Source organism: Protopterus annectens, chromosome 6.part0, assembly GCF_019279795.1.
Source record: "Protopterus annectens isolate FY-2018-M chromosome 6.part0, PAN1.0, whole genome shotgun sequence".
Taxonomy (NCBI): domain Eukaryota; kingdom Metazoa; phylum Chordata; order Ceratodontiformes; family Protopteridae; genus Protopterus; species Protopterus annectens.
In genome coordinates, this window is record NC_056737.1 from 848,532,936 (window position 1) to 848,550,358 (window position 17,423).

Sequence of the window (17,423 nt, forward strand, 5' to 3'; positions counted from 1 at the left end):
ATATCAGTGATAATTTCAAAACCTCTACATTAAAAAAAAAGTTGAGAAAATCAGGAATTGAAGGGGCCACATGGAAATTTGTGGCACCCAATTATTTTCCCTCACAAATGGTAAATACTGAGGGATTCAGTATGGTTGAGAGGTCTGACTGCTATCCAGTTTTCAAGTCAAAGGCCTGCAGGTAGGGACACACTGCACATATCTGTATAGCCTAACTATACGTTGCCTGCTACTCTGTTATAGGCACTGTTGCAAAACAGATGTAGCTTAATCACATGCCTCAACTGGATTGTAAAGGGCACCCTTACCCTGGCTCGGCTATAATGACAGGGCTGCCACAGCTGTCACAGTTACACATACAGCTTGTTGTCCTCCAAAGTGTTCACTCTCCCCCTATGTGTTCTAGGCTGCAGCAGTAGCAGCTACAGCCTGTAGCACACACAGTTGTATGTAAAGGTAGCTGCTACAGAGCTACTATACCTCCCAATACCTAGAACAAGGAATCCAGACACAGACATATGTAATGGGGGGAACAAAGATCCAGAAATAAGGACATGTTTATCAGTTTGCTCCTACAAGGATAGTAAGTTGATAGAATAACAGATATTGCATTAGCAGGCACATTCTGATGGGTATGAAGTCTGACACTCAAATGTCTGTCTTTCATTACTGACCTTAACCCACAATGTGCACCAGTGAACTGCCAGGTGACCATAATGTCATGGGACACTAACCACACATATGAGATGATACTGTGGCATACTGCATAAATCTCTGCAGTTGACAGTTATGGTACCTACCCTCTTGTAATGTCCATCGTAACAACTAAGAAAGGGGCCTAGGTCTACATGAAGACCTCATATATTGCACTGTCATGGCATGTCATTGGTTAAAGATAGTGGAATGCAGCTGTTCTGGCTGCAATTAGCAAATCTGATCCACAGATTGGTGGAGAGGAAATTACCTGCTAATGAGGAGTACCTTAAAAAGGCAGCCAGCTGGTTATGGTGAACAGGTCTGTATGAGGGCATATATTCAAAAGATGACCAGCAGCAAAGTTCAACAAAGGAGTACTGCACTCCACCATGTATGTAATATATTTCTCCATATAACAGGATGCAAATGGGAGGCTGGAATTATGGGGAATAGGGATTACAGCAGCAAGCCTGTCATAGACCTACGGTAATGACATGTCATTGATACTCTGTTGCCCTACACCTACAGGCATGCACTTCAACTGGCCCTGATTTCAATCACATCTTAGCTCGGTACCTGTTAATCTCTCCTACAATGGTTGGCTGCTGTAGGAAAGTTAGCAGATTACATGCAATACATAGTGACAATATGTAAGGGTGTACTCTCCTGTAATGTCAAATGGTGTTCTGTAAAACACCCCCTCTCATTCTGCCAATGTCTCACATAAATAGTTCTAACATTTTAACAGTGTCCCTGAATGTCCCTGATTCTGTTGACATTTGCCCATGTTTGGTTGAGAGCTATGTACCTGTCAATCGCTTAAAGAAATAAATCAGGACAGAGCTATACTTAAGGGGGACAAAGGCCCAAACCTAGCGATGCTGTTTAAATATTGCTTGTACAAAGTAAGAAAGTGAATAGAATAATAGATATTACAGTAGTATAACTGTGTTCTGAAGGGTATGACATCTGAAACTCAGATGTCTGTCTTTATTCTCTGACAGCAATCATCAATGATTGGCCACCTATTTGTCAGACATCCACACTTTTGTGTGAAAAAGACCAAAACTATGAAGCAAACATCTTGACATTCTGCAAAACTCTGTAAAGTTGAGAGGTATGATGCCTCCAGGGAATATATACTACGGCAGGTTTGCATTGTTTTCTGTCATTGTGGCACACTGGTATTGCTGGACTGTCCCCATATAGTGGTTGTAAAAGCACACTGCTATTTGTCCAGCAGTGGCTGCAAGACATATTAGTGGGAGTTTGCCCATAGGGGACATACCACAATAGACTGCAGTGCTGGGTGTAGGAACATACAGCAGAATCTGTCACAGCACACAGGGACATATCCCAGTATTGCTACTATCTTGGTTGTATCCACACATGTAGTGTGTTGCGAGACTGTGGGGTGTGATGTGTGAGGGAGCAGTGGATAGTGCAAGCCACTATGGGTGTGCTAAATCTGTACACAGTGGACAGCCACGTATCTGGTCCTGTAAAGTCTTCCCCTTTTGTTGTCTTTCAGGAACCATGTACCACAGAAGACATGCCTCCTCAGATGCAGAGAATGACATAATAGTGGATGCACTGAGACAGCACCATTAGATCTTGTTGTCCATGGGGAGGCATAATCATGAACAGTGGGCGGCATTGTGGGCAGACCTTGTATGGGATGTCAATCAGACTGGCCAACAGGACAGGACCTATGAGGAAGTCTGACACAGGGTCACAGACATGCTGACTGTTGCATGACAATGAGCAGCTGATGTTGCCAGGGATCGTGCCAACACTGGTGGTGGGCCTGTGACAGAACAACCACTCTTGGCTACAGAGGAATTCCTGGTGAACCTAGGAACACATAGCAGCTCCCAGGCATCCATCACACCATACATAGTGGAGGTGGGTGTCACACTGTCCAGAGCAGAGGAGCGTCCAGGTAAGCATACTGTGTTAACCAGTGTAATACTTTATCAGTCACTGTGACAAGCTGCACATACCTGTACATGAGTATTAGGTCTAACTGCATGTAGGGGGGGTTGGGGTTTATGCTCAGTTGTGCACACATACTCAGAATGTCAACAATACAGCCAGTATAACAGTAGCTACTGTACATGTGGATATATGCATATATTACCTTGTAGTGTTGCAAAATTTGGTGGTGCTGACAATACATCTCGCTCAACTTTTCATAGGTCCATCAGGTGTGGACCAAGTCTGTGGTCCTGTACCTGGTAAGTGTGATACTGTTTTTTATGGATCACATATACCCTATGGAAGTTAAGGGCTACCATACCACCCTATGAACAAATGTGTTTAGCCAGAGCAGAATATTTTTATGTTCCATTCTGGAACAGTTAACTATGGTTCATAGACTGGGTAATCTCAGGTGTGTATTTGAATGACCATTGACATGTTTGCACTTAGAGTTATGAGCAGCTACACAGCCTGGTATACATGAGGCAATTACTCCAAGATGCCTGTTCAAACATAAAAGGGAGATGGTACATACCTCAGGCAGTGACACTAGTACTGGCATATCATTCTCAAGACAGGTGTATTGGGTTTCATGTGTAGTCTTATCACATATAGTGTCATATTGCATACCTTACAGGTAGATTGTACTAGCAACTTTAACTGGATGTGGCTGAAGTGCATGTTATAAAGGGCTTGACTTGTCTGTGTATGTTGGTGTGAGGTTGTCTATTGTGTATGGAAGTGGAAATGAGAAGATGTGAGACTGGCAATGCAGTTGCGGATCATCATTTGCATGAGTCTGTGTGGATTACCATACATAAAAGTGTAGGTAGTAATGTACTGCTTTTGTCTTGGTTTTCGCAGGTGACCAGGGGGGTTGGAGTCTGTCCCCTCACAACCTGATGTCAGTGTCTCATTGGACTCTGATGATGATGATGGTGGCCATAGTGAGGCACAGGTAGGGTTGCCAGGGGCTGAATCTGTTCCAGAGGTTGACATCCCTCTTCTGCCCCCATTGTTACTGCACACAGTCTGTATGCTCACACATACCCAGTCCCCAGAGGCCACAGATATTGGACAGTCAGGGGGTGGTGACATTGAACAGGACTGTGTGACAACTATGGTGTCAGTGAGTGTAGATGATGGCCATAACCAGAGAGCTGGTAAGGAACCACACAAGCGGATTGACAGGGGTGCTCATAGGAGGACTGCTGTCCATCCATCACCTGTTGTTGATGTCACATCGTGGGTCAGTTGGTGCATGTTTTGGGCCATCATGGAGGCACAGGCATGTTCTGATTGCAACATCAAAAGGATGTTTAAGTTTATGGATGCAGCACAGTCTGACATCTGTGACTGCCTCCACTGCATTGGGGACACCCTGGATTCGTTCACTGATGCAGTGGACAGACTGTGGACAGAGGCAGTGTCTTTCTTGGACTGCACATTGTCTGTGTTGGAACATCTGTTTGGAGTTGGGCATCAGACATGTGGATGTAGGTCAGCAACACCATCTACTGAGTGTACATATGGCCGTGCACAGTCACACTCCTGTAGTGGTAGTACCTCCAGTACTACAGAAGTAAGTGTGCTGTCCTGTATACACCACAACATGGTAGGTCATGGGTACATGGTCCTGGGTTATCCCATGAGCGACACAGCCCCAGCAGGCAGCAGTCACTGTTAGGTTCTAGCACCATATCTGAACTTGGACATGGTGGTGGCAGTGCTACTCCTGGCAGAGCCAGTTCCCTTGTTCATGGCCGGAGACATTGAAGTGTCCACTCTACCATGTATGGTCCACAGCTGTCCAACATACACATGCATAGGGCTAGCACTGGGCTTGACTGTGTACATGCACAAACTCAAACACCAATGTCACATGCAGGTCACCAACAGACACACATGGCACCTCTCCATGGCCCATCAAACCTGCACTCCTTCCTGACTCTCACACATTCTGTCAACTGTTTGGCACAGCCTAGGCCTCCAGCACCCCAACACCACATCCTGTGCATGTGATGATAGCTGTGCCACATCCCTGCCATCAGTGCCACTGATGCAGGGAAATGCTACTGTGTGTTTGATGCACAGGTTGTCTATATTACTTGACATGTACTTGTGTAGTGCAGTATTGTTTTGCCATGCCACTTGTTGTGGGCCACAACAGGTACTGTATGGTGGCATGTGTCATGACTACACATTGCACTTTGTGTATCTCTGTTGCATGATGTTGAACTGGCACTAGTGTTACAGAATGACAAGTGTGTCATGGACTTGTGTATGTTTCTGTTCCAGGAGTCTGTGGGGATAAACTATGAAAACATGGTGGCAATACAGCTACACAGGATGGCATGGCAGCACAGCAGAAATATGACATCAGCACAGTACAGCTGTATATGTGCATGGCTCCCTAGTTACATATGTGTAGAACAGTCTATCAGGAACAATGGGGCAGTCAGCGTAATCATGCATTCATACTTTGAGATAAGGCCTGGTACCCTTACTATGTGTCACCTGGGTTTTCTGAACTTACAAATTTAGAAGATATGAGGATGGGGTTGATACATATACAAATATCCTGTGTCCAGATTAGACAGGTGGTGGACATCAATTATGATTATGTAGAGGAGGGAAATTTAGGGTCAGCAGCTAGTCACAGGGCCATAAAATGCATAAACATTACATGGAGATAGGCCATATGGGCATGTCCATAGGGCTGCAAAGGGTTATATTTACACACACCCACAGAGTTCACTGATGCAAGACTAGAACCCCTACTTTCCTATTATTACAAACAATAGTTTGCAGTACTTATCACATGTGCCATGGAGTTTATCTGATATTAGACTGTCTGTCAGCACTCTTAAGGTGGATGTCATCAGCAGGCCTTGTAGAGGAGGGCAATGTACAGGCCAGCAGCTAGTCACATGGTCAAAACATGCATAACCATTGCACATAGATAGCCCATATGGGCATGTCTGTAGTGCTGCAGGGGATATATTTATACACACACACACACACACACACACACACACACGCACACACACACACACACACACACACACACACACACACACACAGTTAGCTGATATAAGATTTGAACCCCTATCTATCTACTATTACGCACTATAGCTCACAGTATTTATTGCATACACCACGGAATTTATCTGATAATAGATTTCTGCCAGAGGTCTTAAGGTGGATGTCATAAGCAGGCCTTGTACAGGAGGGCAATGTAGAGGACTGGGCATGTCCACAGTGCTGTCAGGGGATATATTTACACACACCCCATATGGGCATGCCCACAGTGCTGTCAGGGGATATATTTACACACATACACACACACACACACACACACACACACACACACACACACACACACACACACACACACACACACACAGTTGGTTGATGTGAGATTAGAGCTCCTACCTATCTGCTGTTATACACTATAGCTTGTAGTACTTATAGCATGGACTACAGAATTTATCTGATATTAGACTGTTTGCCAGCATTTTTAAGGTGGATGCCATCAGCAGGCTTTGTAGAGGAGTGCAACGTATAGGCCAGCAGCTACTCACAGGGCCTTAAAATGCATAACCATTGCACGGAGATAGGCGATATGGGAATGTCCGTAGTGCTGCAAGGGGTTACATTTACACACACACACACACACACACACACACACACACACACACACACACACACACACACACACACACACACACACACACACACACACACACACACACACACACACACACACACACACACACACACACACACACACACACACACACACACACACATGGAGTAGGCTGATATGAGATTAGAACCCCTACCTATCCACTATTACAGACTACAGCTCACAATGTCTATTGCACACACCACCGGTTACATCTGTTGTATATGTGATTGCAGGCACAGTACTGTGGAGTACACAAAGTAGCCTACAAGAGTGTAGTGAGACCAGCTATGTTATATGGGTTGGAAACAGTGGAATTGACAAAAAGGCAGGAGTCAGAGCTTGATGTGGCAGAGTTAAAGATGTTAAGATTTGCAATCGGTGTGACTAGGATGGATAGGATTAGGAATCAGTATATTAGAGGGTCAGCTCATGTTGGACAGTTTGGAGACAAAGCAAGAGAGACGAGATTGCGTTGTTTTGGACATGTGCTGAGGAGGGATGATGGGTATATTGGGAAAAAGATGCTAAGGATGGAGCTGCCAGGTAAGAGGAATAGAGGAAGGCCTAAGATAAGGTATATGGACGTGGTGAGAGAGGACATGCAGGCGGATGGTGTGACAGAGCAAGATGCAGAGGATAGGAAGAAATGGAAAGAAATGATCCGCTGTGGCGACCCCTAACGGGAAAAGCCGAAAGAGAATGATGATGATGATATATATATATATATATATATATATATATATATATATATATATATATATATATATGGATATCTCTTTAAATGCTGCTGTGCGTGCATGTTATGTAAATGTGTTAGGTAGATATATGTGGAGAGTCTACGTATCCTTTCTCTCTCTCTCTCTACATATATATATTTATATATATATATATATATATATATATAGATATATATATATATATATATATATATATATATATATATATACATATATATATATGTATCATATGTATATGTGATACATACTGATAGATACACTAATCATATGTGAGGGGGCTAGGGACAGACAGATATGTATACATAGCTGTCTGTATATCCAGATGTATTTCCACATAGCAGGTCTTTGTGAGGAAGAGGCAACAGAATTGCGCTCAAGTTAGCTAAGTGTAGGAGCATGCCCAGTGGGGCTGTCAGTACTTACAAGGTGACTCCATGCCAGAGCTACCTGTACTGTGGTCCTGGACTTTGTGTGCTGCAGACGTTGGCTGCTGCACCTGTTTCCACAGTACAGCATGTCCTCAAAATTGTCCAAGGCATTCCTTGGCTTTGTCCTGTACTTAATATGTGACTGGGGTACATAATGTAACACTACACACAGGATGCCTGTCTGCATACCTCTCACTGTACATGATTTTCCAGATTAGCCAGCATTTTTGCCCATATGTCTGGTCTTTTCCTCATACATTTGCGGTGTTCCAGTAAAATACTGTATAATGCAGTCACTGAATTGTACTAACTACTGACACATTTAAGTGATGGCCTTTACATCTTGCAGCTAGCTATTCTGTTTTGTTGCAACTTGCTGTTATACTAGTTACCTTCTAAGTTTATCAGAGCATATGTAATTTCTGTCTGTAGTTTTGACCCTTTGTCCCCCAGTTCTCTCTGACTTTGTCCAGTTTTCTTGCAGTAACAGATTGAGGAATATGACAGTCTGTTGGAATGCCGTCATACGAGTTCCTCACATGCAAAACATGTGTATGCTGCCAGATTCAAACCATCAACGCCATCACCCATAAATCCTTCCCTAGCCCTGTGAGCCACACCAGCCGTCAGACAGGGAGGAGTCATGGGACTTCCCGGGGCAATTAAAATCAGAATTATTGTCCCCAGGAGTTACTTTTTTGACTATTGATGTACAGGATCTTTTTTCCTGTATTCCCAAACATGAAGGTTTAGCAATATTTGAGGATGTACATTTTACCTGCTCCCACCTAGAACACAATCAGGTTACCATGCTATGTGAATTTATGGCCCTCATTCTTGAAAATAATTATATTTTTTTGAGGGGCAATATTTTCAGCAGGTAAAAGATGTAGCTATGAGGGCCGCTTGTGCCCCGTCTATGATAACCTTGTTTTATTGGGTTGGGAAAGGGAATATGTTTTCAAAAGTGAATATTTCTCAGAGATTCTCTCCTATAACAGGTTTTTGGATGATATTTTTATTTTATGGAGAGTTAAAAAAGATTCTATACCTACTTTCATTGAGTATTTGAATAGTACCACCACGTTTTTAAAATTTACCTTTGAGTGTCATGATGAGGAAATAAATTATCTGGCAACAAAGATAGTAAAAGGAAAAGAAAGTTTTATTTCTCGAGTATATCTTACAAAAACCTTATGTAACAGTTATTTACATTATAACAGCCATTACCCACTGTTCCAGAAGAGAGGCATCATTAAAAGTCAGGTTATCAGGATAGCCAGGATGACTTCCCAAAAAGAGAATGTAATAAAGGAATTTGTACATCTGAAGGAAATGTTTTTAGATAGAGGTTATCCTGGTGAATTTATTGATGCCAGTCTGAGAGAAGTTTTGGATGAATGGGGTAAAAGATATATGCCACTTTTAGGTAGGGGGTTAACAAATAAAACCCAGGTAGGTATAGATGTAAATGGTAGGACAAATATTGATTTCCAACAAGCCTGTGTGATTCAATATAGTCCCCTATACAATGTGATTAAGAATATTCTTAATAAAAACTGGAGTATTTTAAAAAACAACAATGAGGTGTACCAAGTTTTGGGTGAAAAATCCACTTTTTCTACCAAAATAGGACCTAATTTAAAGTTGGTTCTAGAAAGGAAAATTAGTAATGGTGGAGCTAACAACAACCTAAATGTTACCAGACCCTGTGGTAGATGTTCTTATTGCCATTACATTCTACAGGGTACCTCTTTCACCTTGGCTAATGAAAATGGTAATACTTTGTTTTTCAGGAAAGGAAACTGTTTTTCCAGCAAACTAGTATATCTTGTGAAATGTAATACCTGCATTTCATTTTATGTTGGAAAGACTGAGAGGCTTCTTAAATCCAGAATATATGAGCATCTATATGATGCAAAAAATAAAAGAGAAATTAATGCAAGAAAACTGGACACAGTTTACAGCGTGAAGGTTTTTCTGGGTTTAAGTTTGCCATTCTGGATACTGTGCAAGTACATTCAAGAGGGGGGATTGGCAAAATGTATTGTGTAAACAAGAGCTGTTGTGGCAGTTGAGGTTGGCTGCAAATGTACATCCAGGGTTAAACGATTACTTGACTATCCTTCCAGTATTAAAAGAAAAAGCAGGACAAGTCTAAGTCCCTTCATTTGTTTTATTGTTTTGCTAATATGACAGTGAATAATATTAACCTATTGGTTTTTCCTACTCTGATTATTTTAAATATTAGTATTCATGATTTATGCTACTGTAATGGTATTTATTGGCTGTTTTTTCACCAATCATGGTTGTTTTAAACCTACTTAAACTGCTTTTTAAGAAAAGGCCTTTGTTCTGATGAAGTCATCTGTGTTTGATGAAAGCACTTAACTAATTTTTTTATACAATAAAATGGACTGGAGACTGGATACTGACTACCAGGTTTATCTGTACATATACTATCATATTCTAGTACCCCTTACAAGTGGTTTATAGGTGTGTGACTTACCTTGCAAATGCAGCAGTTGACAGACCTGTAGTTTGGGGCTGACTCTGTCTGATTCATCCAGTACACACCCAATACATGGTTAGGTACAGGTTGTGAGGGCTGGCTGGCATCATTCTTACTATTTGCATGCGAGGCGGAGTAAGTTGTCTGCCACAAGGGCCCTAGGGTGTCATTGCATGTACAATGCATTGTCTCTTGGCTAAGGCCAGGGCATACTAGGCAATGTGTATACTGGGATACAACATCTGGAATGGGTATGGGTTAATGGTGCTCAGTTTTGTCTGTGCAAATGTTCAGCAAGTATTCACTTGGCATATACCCATATCATACATGTGTAGGTCAGAGAGGATGCAGGGCTATACAGTTCTTCTGCTGTTGGCTCTCTTTTCATAGCTACAGTAATAATAAAGCTGTGTCTGTGGCAAGGAAAAATAACACACTCCTACTTTTTGTAATTTCATTAGTGTGATAGTTCAAATTCAGAACTGCATAGAAATTCTTTGAGGAGGGTGGCATAGTAGATAATGTGTTCACCTCACAGACCTAAGATGCAGAATTTGGTTCTCACATGGGAGAATTGGCTAGGCTTAAAATGGCCCCCAAGTACTATTAGCCTACTACTGTCCTATAAACCTATATGTGTGTATGTTTATATCTGTATATCACTTAAGTAAATACTAAAAGTGCAATATTTTTAGATCAGTTGGTATATATTTAAATAGCAGAGGGTGCGGGAGCTCCCTGCTAATTATATATGTATATTTATATATAACAACTGACCTGCGGTGGTGGTGCTGCAGTAGCGTTGTCGCCTCACAGTAAGACGCTGTCCGGTTCGATTCTTAGCTAAAGCGTCTTCTGCATGGAGATATTCGTGAATGGGCGTACCTTCGTTGAAGGTTGTGCGTCAGGGCTGGTAACTCGGCACGTAAAAATCAACTACCAATCATTAGCGGATGGGAGTTCCACTGTGGCGACCCCTAACTGGGAAAAGCCAAAAGACACAAACAATTTATATATACCAACTCCAAGATTGCACAGAAAGCTGATGAAAGACTGAAAAAGAAGCCTATAAGAGTGTTTGGTCTTACTGATTGTAACAATATAAGTGTGTGTGTGTGTGTGTGTGTGTGTGTGTGTGTGTGTGTGTGTGTGTGTATGTGTGTGTATTATCAGGGGGTAGATGTTAAAGGCTGGTGGTGTGAAAGGCAAAAGAGGCACTTAGTGATCTAAAGGGGCAGTTTTTTAGCTGCCATAACAAAAGCATATCTGTGAGACAATATATATATATATATATATATATAGTGAAATGTGAGTTACATTTGGAATTACTGCACAGATATTTCATAAAAATGTACACATGAAGCATGGCATGTGATTCAGTAGCCATATATTCAAAACTTAGAAAAGTACAATACTTATGTAACACACTTACCCTGCCAGACAGAAAGAAACCACCATAAAAGAATGGTGAGAAGTTGTGAAACATTTCATTCATACTATTAAAAACTTCAGTCTGACTTAGAAAAAAATAATTGTTTAACAGCTTCTTATGGCTCTTTTGTGGTGATCTAAACATTCATTAAGTAGTATAAATAGTATAAATAGTATGCATGACCAAAAACAACAATAACAAAAAAATCCATTAAACTGAATTAAATTATCAAAGGACATGATTACAGTTGAGCAAAATTAAATGATAATATTAAACTGCACTACTGCAGTATACAAACAGCTTTACAAAGATGTTCACTCTCTCAATATCTCTCTCTCTCTCTCTCTCTCTCTCTCTATATATATATATATATACAATATAAAAATATATACGAATAATGAGGTATAACTAGGATTCACAGCATGCTGCCATCTTGCTGTATAATCTTGTTTATGCATATAGGCTAGGCATCGCTCTGCATAGCAACAATAAAGAGCTATACATTTAAAAATTATGTTTAAAGTCAGAATCACAACCTGCCATTTTATTTGGTTGTATATTTGTAGTGATGGCTGCTGACACAAATGCTCTATGCAGCGTCCCTGCCTGGTATGTTAATGAGACAAAGATCACGTTGTATATCTTGGATAACCAGTTCAGGAAGAAGCTGATGCAACCCAATGTCAGTCCATTTCATAATGAAGATACTTGGAATGACTCTGCAGAGCAGCTAACCAGGAATGCTAGCATCTCTTAAACCAGTGAGCAATGCAGACACTAATATGATGACCTGTGGCACTGATATGATGATGTGTGGCACCAATATCATGACCTGTGGCACCAGTGCAATGACCTATGACACTGATGCCTTGAGAATCTCCTTTTATTGGAAGCACAGATGATGCAAGAAACCACCAAATACTATAGTAAGTGTTTGCTGTTTGTACATTGTTTCTTAATGTTTTTTTAAACCATGATCTGTCTTTAAGAGCAGTGGTCCTAATAAAGTGCATTTCTCTTGAGCAATTCTAGGGTATACCATATTGGTGCATGTTTTTGTGTGTATTAGTGCTGTGATTGTTGCCTTTGGCTACTGTTGCTGTGACGCTGAGGTATTTTGTGGCACAGGCTACCTGTGTGTACCATTTCATTCTACTGCATCATTGTAAATAGCTGTTCAGTATTGTCTCTGCCTGTAAACACCATCTCAGGCTTCTGCTCAGTTCCAGGTAAATGTAGCAGTGTAACTGTTTTTACTAGCTATTTCAACCCTCCCAAGATTTTGCTTCATTGCTTGTACATGTAGTAGCATATCTGGTTTTACAGGCTGTGGACACCATATCAGGCTACTGTTTCATTGCACATACATATGTAGCTGTGTATTTCTTAATGTCAGCATGTCACTCACATTTGTGTGTAATGGCTGATACATGCCTTTGTCTATTGACATGGGCAAAGTGAGAGAAAAATGCTTTTAGCTACTGGAGAAGGCAGACAACTTTTTTTTTGCAGCAGGGCTTATGGGACCTTAATCTACCTGTCCATACTTGTATCAGTTATATCATGTGTAGTACATCCTCAGCAAATGCACCTTCCCTTTCTGTCTGCCATCTGCAGATCATGATCACAATAATGAGCCAAAAATGTGTCAGTCATTACCAGGAACTGCCCAGGTGAGGCTGCTGATATGGGTGAGCAGGAGGGGAGATGCTTTGTTAGTGGGAGGGAGTCAAGTCCATCACATGCATCTATAGCCCATGCCTACGGCCTGCCCCTAGACACCTGGAGCAGAAGCAAGTGATGAATGTAGGCAGTGAGTGGGCATTGACACTCTGGGTGATTGCATATCTGCTATCCTATCAGTAAATTATGGATTCAATAGACTGTCTGTATCATGACATCTGGCCATCTGAGCATGATGTGGTCTATACCACTGGTCACACTGACTCAGGACCTCCATCTACTGATTCCTAATAACATCACTCTAAGCCAGTCAGCTGCTGCCATGCCATCCATACCCCCTACCTAACCATTAGTCTGTTTGTATGTATCCCACATATCTATCTCCTAGAGTAGGCTAGTCCTCCCCTTTTTTCTGTACTGTTTAATAGTTAGCTCCACTCCCTGCCTGTCCTCTCCTGACATTTTTGCTTCCCTTTCATCCTTCCCATCTTCCCTTCCCTCCCCCACCTGCACTTCCCTTTATGTTTACCATGTGTACATACCTCTGCTTTCTATATAATTTTTCACTACATTTCTATTCTGTCTTAACAGTCCCTTTAATTGAACAAACAAGCTGCCCAGCCTACTGGATATCACAGTAGAGTTTTTACATATGCTGTATGTTGTTGGTAAACCACATCCACCAACAGCCTTATGCAGCTGATGGTGACTCACTCTACCTGGACAGATGTTATGTACAGGATAATGTACATATCTATAATGTACCCTGGTAGTCTAGAAATATCTGTGAATTGTCATTTTTTATGCCTGTTTGTGTAGTGCAGTGCAGAGCACAGCAGTGCTATGCTGCTCTTACACATACATAGCTCATACCTGCCAGACATCTAAAAATAGAAAGAGGATGTAATTAATTATTTATTTTGCTTTCTTTTAATGCTCGTTTGTGGGGCACTGAGCACAGCAATGCTGGCCTGCATTTACAAATACACACAGACTTCTAAAAATAGAAACTAGATGTAATTAATTATGTGTTTTTGTCTATCATGTTTTTATTTTATATTATGAATGGCTATTTGCATGGTGCAGCATGGTGCTTAGCAATGCTACAGGTAGCTTAGTAGTATATGTGAAGGCATACTGGTTTTCATACTATCCACATAGCTGAATAGGTAGAGTCATTGCCTAGACTGTTGTAGGTCCTGGGTTTGAGTCCCCAGCAGTCATACCTTTTTTTACATTTATTGCTGTGGAAATGTGTGAGCTGACCTAAAGAGCGGTTTAATGTAAAAGGAAATTGGTTACATTTGAAAAAAGCTGCACGGAGATGAGCACTACTTAAGCATGGTTAACAGCTACTCTTGTTTGCATGTTGCTAAGCTTTGCTAAACACGGTTGTGCAAGTTTACGCAATGCTCAGCTCCACTAAGCAGGTTTGCACGATACTAAGCAACACGGCAGGTTTTTTAATGTGGCAGTATTATGTGCAAGGACAAGGAAACAGCCTATATTAAAGGAAATATGTGGGAATTCTGCAGCATTTATTGAAGTCTTATTAACCTGTCAATATGCCTGGCAGTGTTGGCGAGAGAGCACACTTTTGGGCACAGAGGTGGGGTGTGCAGGAATCCAGAGTGTTTGTTGGACTCCTGGTCCAAAACTATGAGCCCTGGCTGTTGCAGGGTGATTACAAGGGCTATACCTCTCATCTGTACTGAATTTCTCAGTATTTAGCAGTTTTGAGGTCAAAATAACGGGTGCCTCAAATTCCCGAGTGGCCCTTTAATTCCCTAATTTCCTTTTTATTTTTTGGCATTTTTTTTTTTTTGTGACCTCATCACATGCAGGGGCATGCGTGATGACATCAGCTTTGTGAGCAGACTGCCAGCCTGTTAGAATTCAGCTGAGTGCTCAAGGGGGGTTGCACTTTCTCTCTGAATCTGTTTGTGTTTACCTTTTACATACAGCAATGTGGTTTCAGCAGCATCATAGACAAGGAATGGAGTGGTAGAGGACTGGACAGATGATTCAGGGCAGCTGTAGTGTTCTTTTCTTTTAAATTAATTAGAGCAAGCCATTCATTACTACTTAAGTACAGCAGTCATCAGACCAGTCTTTTCTTCTTAATCAGTGCACAGTGCACTGCGCATTGCAGGGAAGAAATGATGAGAAACTTTATCTTCTTCTTGACTAGTTTTTCCCCCGGACCCAGCTCCTCCAAGTAAAAGAAAAAAGAAAAAAAGCGACTACTAGACTGTGTCCCAAATGTTTGCTTCTCTGGTAAATCACTGAAAGATTATAGTCTGTCTGAGTCAAGTTAATAATGTCAGACATTAAAGTTTTATATTCATTGGTTTTATTTCAGAAAATGCCTATTGATTCAAAACCTGTTGTTCTGTTTTAGCTATATTATGTCATTGATAGTGCCGGTTCATACTTTTTCCCTATTCCAAGTAAATTGTTTGATTTTTCTGATTAATCCATAAGGAATAGAGTCAACGACTCTGCAGGACTGGGAGATGGTCAGGGATAGAAGTGGGAATCTTAATCTGGATACTTATATTTAGTCTCCACACTTATTTGTATCAGTGATAACAATATGCAAAACATTAAAGCTAAACATGTGATTAAAATAAATGCTCACTGCTTATGAATGTTTGGAACAGGTTCAAAACATGAATTGCTTGCGTTGCGTTACTTTATTGTGACAAAATAATACTTTAATGCAATAACCTGTCTGATCCAGTGCTTCCAGTTGGTAAAATCAACCACAAATGAGACCATCCCTTCTGGATGGTTGCAGTTCATGGCACAGCACATTGAAGAGGAGGTTGCTTGTTTTAATGGGGGGAGGGGAGTGAAAATTTTCTGCAGCTGCTAGATAGTGACTTAAATCACACACAGGAAACCAGGTGAACGCATAGAAATTATACATATTAGAAAAATGTAGTTTTGCCTCAAAGAGACTCATGCATCTGTGGCTTTAGATGTATATACTTAATAAAGAAGTGCTGTACATTTTTGTTTTATTTCAAGTATATTTGATGATAAAAACAACATTCCAGACAGTACAGTAGTGGTGCTGCTGTAAATTTTCTGCTTCCTTAAAAGAATAACTTTAATGTGGTTTGGATTTAAGATTTTATAGGCTTAGTTTTTGGAATCTGTATCTGTGGTAGCAATCATTCATATTTTGGTTTGTGCATGCTGATTTGTTTTTGATGAAAAAATAATAAAACCAGTGGGAGAAAAATAGTATAGGAAATAACAGGTCAGGTCACAAGCTGTGGCAGAATGCCCTGTGTGTATAAAACAATCAGAATAAACTGAAATATATTGTTTAGCATGTTAATATTTTTGTCTTTATAATTTGGGTACTGTATATGTTTGTTTGCATGGCGGTAATTGTCATGCTTTTCGTCATACAACTTTATTTTATTTATTATTTATTATCAGTTTGATTTATTACCAGTTTGATTTATTATCAGTTTGATTACCGGGGAAGTCCACTGGGCCAAGAAGTGCCCATTTTCAGTGGAGGCCCAGGGAGAAAAGCTCCATGAACAGTATAATACAATAAAGGTTGCAAAATGCAAATAAATGTTACAAAGTGAAATACAATACAATATAGGTTGCAAAAAACAAATAAAGGTTACAAAGTGAAATACAAGAGTAGGATTCATACATTCAAGAATTGCAAAGTGTAGTATACATTATGAGACAGTTTAACAACAGAAATTTTTTTTTTCAGATGATTACAATATTTACATGCTTGGAGTCAATTAAAGTCTGCTAGTTCTGGTTCTTTGGAGCAATAAGAATAAGTATGAGAGTATAGTAGAGTGGGAGTAAGGAGAGCTTATTGGGGAATTCCTATAATTTATGTGGGGTGAAAGAAGGAGCATTTCCATTTGGAATATAGGTGAAGGAAAAGTTGAGTCTTGAAGAATTCAGTGTTGGGTATAGTCCTAAGAGAAGGAGGCAGAGAGTTCCATTTTTTACCTAGAGAGAAGGAAAGTAGAAGCTGGCTAGCAGGACGTTTGGGTTTGAGAAGGGAGATTAGGTTTTGGTGTTCAGATCTCAGTGATCTGTTAGGGATGTATGGAGGAAGGATGTTCTTTAAGGCTGGGCATTTATCAGGGGAGAATATTAGTTTGTGAGCGATGGTTAGTTGCAGATAGTCTAGGTGGTTAGGGAGTTCTAACCAGTTCAGAGATTGTAGGCTGAGGCAGTGGTGAGTTGATGTTTTGGATTTGGTGGCAAATTT